Source organism: Periplaneta americana, unplaced genomic scaffold, assembly GCF_040183065.1.
Source record: "Periplaneta americana isolate PAMFEO1 unplaced genomic scaffold, P.americana_PAMFEO1_priV1 scaffold_24, whole genome shotgun sequence".
Classification (NCBI taxonomy): Eukaryota; Metazoa; Arthropoda; class Insecta; order Blattodea; family Blattidae; genus Periplaneta; species Periplaneta americana.
In genome coordinates, this window is record NW_027185505.1 from 570,473 (window position 1) to 579,935 (window position 9,463).

A 9,463-nucleotide genomic window follows, 5' to 3' on the forward strand; every position below is an offset into this window, starting at 1 on the left:
GCGATAATGGCTGAACCGATTTATATGAAAACTGGAATATAAATTAAGTTTGTTGTAACTTAGATTTTAGGCTATATGGCATTCGAAATACTTTATTTAAAAGGGGGGTTATAAGGGGGCCTTAATTAAATAAATCGAAATATCTCGCTTATTATTGATATTTGAGAAAAAATGTTACATAACAGATGTTCCTTTAAAAATGATTTCCGTTAAGTTTTATTTTTTTACAACATTTTGATAGGACTGATATTTAATGAGATAAATGAGTTTTAAAATTAAAATAACGCTATCTAAGACGGTGCAATGAATTAAGAACAAATGACTTCGTCTATAAGGGGCCTTGGACAACAACAATCGAAACAGGGGCCTTGGACATCAACAAACAATCGAAAGCTATTAAACATAGCCTACAGGGAATGTTTCTGTGTTTGTATGAAGTAATATCACAAGCTCGTAAATTAACTGATTTGTATAATTAGTTATTATTTCACCATTGGAAACTGTAGTTTCTCTAGATGGACATAATGCTATAATGTTATTACAGTAACGTCTGAGTAAATCGAGGACAGGTAAGATTAAAATAGCTTCTTATGCACAGAAAATTTGATAGGCTATTTTGTACATTCGTTTTCTGTATTTCTTAAAATAATATTTATGTACACGCATTTTAATCTCAGAGAATTAACGAACAACGAGAGTGTATTGATTTAGTATGCAGTAATAGTACTTTAGCTTGGCAATCCATTATTTTAATAATTCATATTTTAACTATGCTCAATTGAATCGTGTTAAAATACATAAAATATATATGCAATAAATGCAGTGCTAAAAAAAAATTGGGTAATATGCGAAGCAGATTATCTTGCGCTGTTGTAAAAGTTGTTCCATGGATCAGTCGTCCTATTTTAATTATGTAATTACTTTATATTTATTTCTAACAGGTGGAGCGGAGCGAACGGGTACGGCTAGCTAACAATAAGTGAGAACTTACAATACAACAACGACAACAACAACAACAGCTGATAATCTGAAAGGGAACATAGTAATTTGGGGTGAATTAAAATGCAGCTTCCATTCGTTTAAAATTTCTTTAAATTTTAACTAAATATTAATGTAGATATTACCTCTAAAGGTAAATGGGGGCATGTTTCACAACGCTAACAAATTACAAATTAACAATATACAATTAACAACGGAAATATTACATATGCTTGTTAACTGTGTTTCACAATGCAATCTTATTCACTTGTATGTTTTAACGAACTTTACAAAATCGGCGAAACAAACTTACAAATACGCATAATTGGTTGAACAAAATCGCCAACGACAGTTTACAAAAATCACTAAGGATCAGAGGTAAAGTAGCTGTAATTTTAGAACTATCGATGGACATGTTTATATTTTTTTATATATATTTTATTTAGATTTTGCTACATCGGCGACAACGGAGTTTCGCGGCATGCAATTGGTCGAGCATACCAATGCATTAATTAGCCTACGACTTAACTGACGAAAGTTAGCGCGAAATTCATTCAAATAATTGATAAATAATGGATTTGACCCACGTAGTTATATGCAGTTGATAGAGCAGCTAACATGTCCATCCATTAAAATCAACTTCGCTCTCTGCTGGTCCATCAGTATATTTTATTGTTTCATCCATAACCTCGCCAACATTAGGGAACCCAGCAGGAGGAGCATAAAAATCCTTTGCCCGAGTAAGCACATTCGGTGATCAATAACCCGCCTCGAGTTTTTTCAATCTTGTAACAACATCAACTACCATGTGTGAACTTTTGCACACTGTAATCTTATAAATTCCGTTCTTATCTGCTAACGCAGGGAACTGAGAGCTACTATGCAACCAATGCAGTTCTCGCTTTGTGGTTAGGGCACCACTTTTCCCTTTCAGATGTTGCATGTGATGTCCCATATCTTGTAGGAGAGATTACAGCGAAATGGGATTCGGAACGACTTCAGAATACTGCGTAAGTAATGCCGACATTGCATTATTAAGTGATTGGTTTTCGGTGCAAAGTTTTTCTTCTTTAAGTGCGAGTATTTATTAAATACGTTCCTCGTATATAAGAACTAACGCGGTATTCTGAAGTATAGCGCGGGATTCATTCGAAACCTTTCATTAATATTCGTACAATGATACGAACGTGGCCGGAAAATTCTACGTTAGGCCTAAATGCAAAATCTTCGTCTGAGTCGCTAGAACTACTCAATAACATCACAACTGCTTCAGTGTAATTCTTAATGGTACCCTGTTACTATAAAATTGATTTTATACATATGTGTTTATTTTTTTCATTCACAATTAGAAGCTATTTCAACAGGGCTACTGTAGAAAATGTGCTAACTTCACTAGTAAAGTTTAGTTTACACGTTTGTAAAATTACTCCTTCGTTGTGAAACAAACATATCACTTGTAAAGAGCGCAAAATTTCATTCGTAAAGATTTGATTTCCTTTGTACAGTCCACCTTTACAAACAAAGATTGTGAAACAGAAGTTTACAAACAGAGTTCACAATTTCCAAAGATTGTAAACTTTGTGAAACACCCCACTGGTGAATCAGCACGCCGAGCTCGATCGAAATACAACCAGTTACTATTATTTCCCTATCGTTTTTTGACATTTGATTCCGCGTCCTACCTCTTTCATTCGTTACTAACCAACAACGCCAATAGCAGAAGGTAACGCAAAAACAGTCACCGGTTCCCCGATGCATGGCTTTCTCTCTCAATGTCAACTGAGAGTTAAAAATATTCATTATAATATGCACTTTCCACTCACTCCTCAGAATGTCTTCTTTATTTTTATTTATTTATTTTTTAAGATATGTGAGCTACGTACTGTATGTCTGATGTTTTGCCATCGTACATTCAAATATTTATATTCACTGTACAGTACAGCGAACTGTTTATACTTACTGTACATGCTATAACTACTTCTCCCAACTCCGCTATTGCTATATTTCCTAAACTAAACGCTGATATTGAAATAACGCCTGGTCTGATAATGCAGTCTGTTTAAATTTCTACCGACCAAGTTCTGCCCTTCATCATGGGAAAACAACGAGCTTCTTTAAAGGATACAACTACTAGGACAGAGATATTTTCATTATGGAATTTGTACTACCCACTGAAATGTAGTAACTAATGGGATTTTAATTAGCCATATATGTACAGTATATTACATTCTTTACCTAAAATGTCTCTAACTTCTAGGGAGAGCGCGAGGTACGTTCACAATCCCCTGAATACATATTCCCTTCTTCGAGAAAACGCAGAGAAGTGAACCGTCTCATATGAATATGCTACCAGTCATAAGTTTCAATACGGAGCTGCAAGTACTTAAGAATTATCAATTACTCTACAATTATGCAGCGGCGTCATCATCCAAGCTATAGCTGGAATAGGGAAGGGAACATAATATCCCATAAGTCTTATTAGAACACGCTGGAAATAGTGACGTAAAAAAAAAAATCGCCAACGGCACGTGGTGTTCCCAAGCGGTCACCCATCCAAGTACTGACCACGCCCAATGTTGCTTGACTTCGGTGATCGGACGAGAACCGGTATTTTCAACATGGTATGGCCGTTGCCGATGAAACTGCGTAATCTGTAGGCACTTGAGGACGATGGGATTGGGGTGCACTCGATAAAACCTGCACTCGCTCACACACACACGTAAACTGCCTGCTTAGACTCTGTACCTAAATTACCAAGCTCGTTGGATGTCATTGGGATAGATGATAAATCTATCTATCAACGGCAGTTTGGTTACGTTTCAACGTCACACACTGCTGGATTGACACGGGATTAATAAAACAGCTAGTCGGCATTCTAAGTTAAGCCACAGGTGGATTGTTGTTCAACAGCGGAGCCTCCTTTCAACCACATGGTTGTGGAACTGTAGTCGGATTTTCGACATCATTTTCATGCCATACTACGGAACTTCACACAAACTTCAATTCACTTCTTGCACCGGCGGCTACTACGAATGGACTGAAGCTCGCTACTGACTAGGGGGGGGGGGACATTTGTCTCTTGATGGATTACGTGACAGATATATAAAGTATCAGTCGTATGTTATGAACCCGAGTTTCAATAAAGATAGATTACCCGTATGTCCACAGATTCTCAGTAGTGGCCTGCGGAAGGATTATGCCCGCGGTCGACAAGTTACCTTCTAAGTTGTTTTCCCTCAACAATTAATGCTGCCAAGTGAGTAGGAATGACACCGCGCTCTCATATAAGTCGTACGAAACTATTAAGGAAACGAATTTGCCTCGTGGATCCAAGTCTCCCATGGACTGCCTATAATGTATTATCTATCCTAGAAGTGTTATCGGGGTGATTATTTAAATTTTCACTCGGTGGGAACCGCTGTTGTTCTTCATTCATCTACTCTGTTATGAATAACTTGTGGCCCTTAAAAGGGCCGGTTGCTGATTCCCTAGCAAGCACTCCCGCTTACTTGGAACTAGTGTATTTTGTGACGGCCTTGGTCCCTTCACTGACGGCGTGCTTGGCCAGCTCACCGGGTAGCAGGAGACGGACGGCTGTCTGGATCTCCCGACTGGTGATGGTCGACCGCTTGTTGTAATGCGCGAGCCGCGAAGCTTCCGCGGCGATGCGCTCGAAGATGTCGTTAACGAAGCTGTTCATGATGCTCATAGCCTTTGAACTGATTCCCGTGTCTGGGTGAACTTGTTTCAGAACCTTGTAGATGTAAATGGCGTAGCTCTCCTTCCTCTTGCGCTTCTTCTTCTTATCGCCCTTCGAAATATTCTTCTGGGCCTTGCCGGCCTTCTTGGCAGCCTTTCCGGAAGCTTTGGGGGGCATGGTGCTCGTCTGATGATGAGCCCGGAGGGAGAAAAATATTTAAGTCGCAGGGACAATGCCGTACTGCCTTCCCAGTGCGAGCCAATAGAAACAGCGCAAACGTTTGTGACTTTACGATTGGTCCGCTGTCGATTATTGACGTTGGCGTAAAAGTGAAGGTTACCGTGGGCGAGGCGTCGTTCTTGTAGTTAAACAGCTGCAAGTAGGAGTAGCATCATGTCGGGTCGTGGAAAGGGAGGCAAGGTGAAGGGAAAGTCAAAGTCTCGATCCAGCCGTGCTGGGTTGCAGTTCCCGGTAGGCCGTATCCACCGTCTTTTGCGTAAGGGCAATTACGCAGAGCGAGTTGGTGCCGGTGCGCCAGTCTACCTGGCCGCGGTGATGGAGTACCTGGCGGCCGAAGTTCTCGAGTTGGCTGGCAACGCAGCTCGTGACAACAAGAAGACTAGGATCATTCCTCGTCACTTACAGCTCGCCATTCGCAACGACGAGGAGCTGAACAAACTCCTGTCCGGCGTCACCATCGCCCAGGGTGGTGTGTTGCCCAACATCCAGGCGGTTCTCCTCCCGAAGAAAACCGAGAAGAAGGCTTAAGCCCCTTCTCCGTAAAACGGCCCTTTTAAGGGCCCCACTAACCTCACAAAAGTCAGAAATAGCCAGTATTGTTAATCCTCTCTCACGGCTTCGTAATGTAATTTCATTACGCGTGTCAACTTTCTCTCTCTCTCTATACCGGTGGGCTGATTTAATATCATCATTCTGTAATTTTGTGCTCTGAACGATGTCGTTGTCCCAGGTTCGCACTGAAGTACTTGAAACCGTTGTACATTTACTAGGCTATTGTGTGATAACACATTATACTGATGCATATAGAAAGGTTTCATTATTATTATATAATTTAACACAATACGAATTAAATTAGATGATGATGCCAAAGTACATAGTTGGCTTCGAAATTTATGTAATATATTTCTATCATATTAGAGTAATGGAGATTATCGTGAAAATAATCACAAGTCCCCTTCTTTGGTGCCCATCGTGGTTTTAGACATATACGTTTGAATATACTAGTTTACTTTACTACATACTACGAATGAAACTAATTTTGAATAAGAAATCGATAACTGGTGAACAACTTACGGCGTTATAATAGAGTTCCTAATGCGTTTGTTTGTTGGTGCACATATTGGCCGCACGCGCAGGAACCCCAATACTGAGATGATGACATGACCTTCTCGTAGGAATCGAAGGCTTTGACAATTTGCGTTCGAATTTCCCCTCTCTCTGTCGTTTCGTTCGAACCGAAATGACGCAAGCTATACGTGGAAGTTGTCTGACAGGACGAAGTCCTGTGTTCTGACATGCGATGTGTACCTCTTCTCCCCAGTGTTTACCACACTGGATTCCTATGACCTAAAAGTTGGCATTGCAAAAACGTGGTGATGTGATGTTCAGTATGTGTCAATCCCCTCGGTTCCTTGTTACGGTCTGGTGAGCATTGCCTACCTGCGTTGTCATATTACCCACCAATTCTTCGGACAGTGATTATTGACTTACAGAAGTTTACAGTAACAGGTAACATAATCCGAGGAGCAAGGCTTCACAGAGGAATCCGGTCTTTCCACTTGATATACCAAGCGTTGGGGTCAGACCCATTTGAAAAACGGAGAGGCATTTCTTACAACGTCTTTTGCTGATACTGAAGTGCCCCTACGAAATAAGTTCTGTTTTCCGCACTGGCCTGTTGAGCTAGTGGTCACACAGTAAAGGTGAATTAAATTAATCTCGACAACTACTGCCCTTTTTAGACGGATTTTATGGCCCTGAAAAGGGCCGTTTTGCCGACGGATTCGGCAGCAGACGTGTGTAGGCAGTCTAACCGCCGAACCCGTAGAGAGTCCTCCCCTGCCTCTTCAAGGCGTATACCACGTCCATGGCCGTGACTGTCTTCCGCTTCGCGTGCTCGGTGTATGTTACAGCGTCACGGATTACGTTCTCCAGAAAGACCTTGAGAACACCTCTCGTCTCCTCGTAGATGAGGCCGGAGATACGCTTTACGCCTCCACGTCGGGCGAGACGACGAATGGCCGGCTTCGTGATGCCCTGAATATTATCTCGGAGAACCTTCCTGTGGCGCTTCGCTCCACCTTTGCCAAGACCCTTGCCTCCCTTGCCGCGTCCAGTCATGTTGCTCGTGTGACGAAGGTTAAAAGTGATCTCGACGGCGGGTCATTTTTTGGTTTATATACTAAAACCCGCGGACCAATCACATTACGGAAGGGGCGTGGCTTCTCAACGGGCGAAGACATAAATACCCCTCTTGGGGGCAGCGGGGGCTCCTTCAGGGGAGCAGCGTAACCCGGAGTGAGACTAGTGGCCAACAGGCTTGGAGCTCACATATTTAGTTTTGTACAGCCCCCAACCCCTTGCAAGGACGCGTTTTGCGTACCTTTTAAATTTTCCTCCCAATTCTCCTTCGATTTTTCGATTTTTCGATTCAGCGGGGGCGACTGTATTGCGTCAACTTGGGTTGCGAGGACTAAGGAGTAAGCGATGGCACGTACGAAGCAAACTGCGCGTAAGTCCACGGGAGGCAAGGCTCCACGAAAGCAGCTGGCAACGAAGGCCGCTAGGAAGAGCGCACCGGCTACTGGAGGCGTGAAGAAACCCCATCGATACCGCCCTGGTACAGTTGCTCTTCGCGAGATCCGTCGTTACCAGAAGAGCACCGAGCTCCTCATCCGCAAGCTGCCTTTCCAGCGCTTGGTGCGTGAAATCGCTCAGGATTTCAAAACCGACCTCCGTTTCCAGAGCTCAGCCGTAATGGCCTTGCAGGAGGCAAGCGAGGCATACCTCGTCGGTCTCTTCGAGGATACCAACCTTTGCGCCATCCACGCCAAGCGCGTGACCATTATGCCCAAGGATATTCAGCTGGCTAGGCGCATCCGCGGCGAGAGGGCTTGAATTAACAAAGGTACTCCTGCCCGCAAAAAGGCCCTTTTCAGGGCCACTAGTTATTTCTCGGAAGAGCCGGTTGTACCGTACTCCAGGTCTCGTTCCTACTACCCTCAGTTCAAGGTCACCTCAATAATATAAATGGTTTCTCCCTTTCCATTCCTCACCGTATCAGCATTTTCCCACAGCCTGTTTGACAAATATCGCAATGTATCCTATAGGTTAATAAACAATTTTTTAATAGAACGATGGATAACAAAGTTTCTTAGGAAAATTAAAAAAAAATTTCACAGTTCTATAATATTGCACATTATATATATTTACCAAATTAAGGGTTAACGCCGCCGGGACGAGTGATCCTCCGTCCGACCGATCACAAGCGCCAAGGCTCAAAGTGGTCCAGAAAGCAAATCTAGCTGGACTAAAAATGTGACATATTTCCATGAAACTTCGCACTATAGTCACTACTGTATAAGAGGAGAAACTACCCCTTTATAGACGATGCGTTTTGACAAAAATTAGTGACTTGTCTCATATATAATATATTGTTTTAATGAAACTTTACACAGTACTTACATGTAGCTCGTTTATACTATATTGGATACAAAATGTGATTATGATTGTATAAGAGTAGCTACTTGTCTCCTATCTAACATTTTTTACTTTCACGAAACTATAACTGTGACTCATTATTTTCGATAGTACAGACGTGGTCTGCTTAGGAAAGGACAAGCGGAAGACTGTGACCTTTGTGACCTCGGGTGGGTATTACGATAACATTTATAACCGTCACCCTGATAAGCATCCGAGCAGCTTATTTCAAAAAGGAGTTTGAATACAAACAATTCCTTCAATCTACTACGATTATTACAATAACTGATTTCATTAATCTCCTCTCTTCTTTAGCAAAATATAAATTACCTTCAATTGGTCGATTCAGCAAACTTGTTCATAAAACTTATCGCTATTGCGTCACGTTTCGCAATTTTTCTAAAGTAAAAACAAAAACACGAACAAACGCCTACTCCTTTAACCTCATCGCTCTCTTATCTCTAGAATCCCGGGGGGTTGAGAACCTGAATTCTCTGTGGTGTGAAACAAAGCAACCCGCAGGAGCAATGACACGTTCAATTGTCCTAATAATAGAAAAAAAATTACACGTCATTTAGTGTATTCAGAACATTTTTACAGGACCGTGTAGGATATTCACTCTCCTGTCGAATAGTTTCGGCGGCTGGTAGGCGATACGCATTAATTAAAATAATACTTGCGTACCTTGTTCAGGACAGTGACTGTGCTACTTTCTTTCTTTCTTTCTTTCTTTCTTTCTTTCTTTCTTTCTTTCTTTCTTTCCTTTATTTGTAGCTTATTGATGACACCAGATGCCATAACGGAAATGCCGTGATGGTATGTTTGTTTAATATTCAAAATCAAGTGACAGACGCTATTTGACTTTGCGGTGGAGGGGATAGGGACCTGATCTCGGATGTTCCGAGAGATGCCGGCGCACAGTTGTCCAGAACGCAAAACTATGTAAGAAAATCAACTTCATCATAACCGAAGTTTAAGTAATATCTAGGCTTAAACAAAAGCTAGGCATTGTGCACAACAGCATACAAAACATCAATATCAGTAAGAGGTGGGACAAAACATGAG

At 41.8% G+C, this 9,463-nt stretch overlaps 1 non-coding gene across 1 annotated transcript; it reads right to left on the bottom strand.

The window, feature by feature from the left end:
• Nucleotides 1-3,494: 3,494 nt before the first annotated feature.
• LOC138693928 (5S ribosomal RNA) lies at nt 3,495-3,613 on the bottom strand. Its single transcript, XR_011330612.1, has one exon. It is a non-coding gene; the product is annotated as a 5S ribosomal RNA (ribosomal RNA).
• Between the last annotated feature and the right edge of the window lie 5,850 nt (nt 3,614-9,463).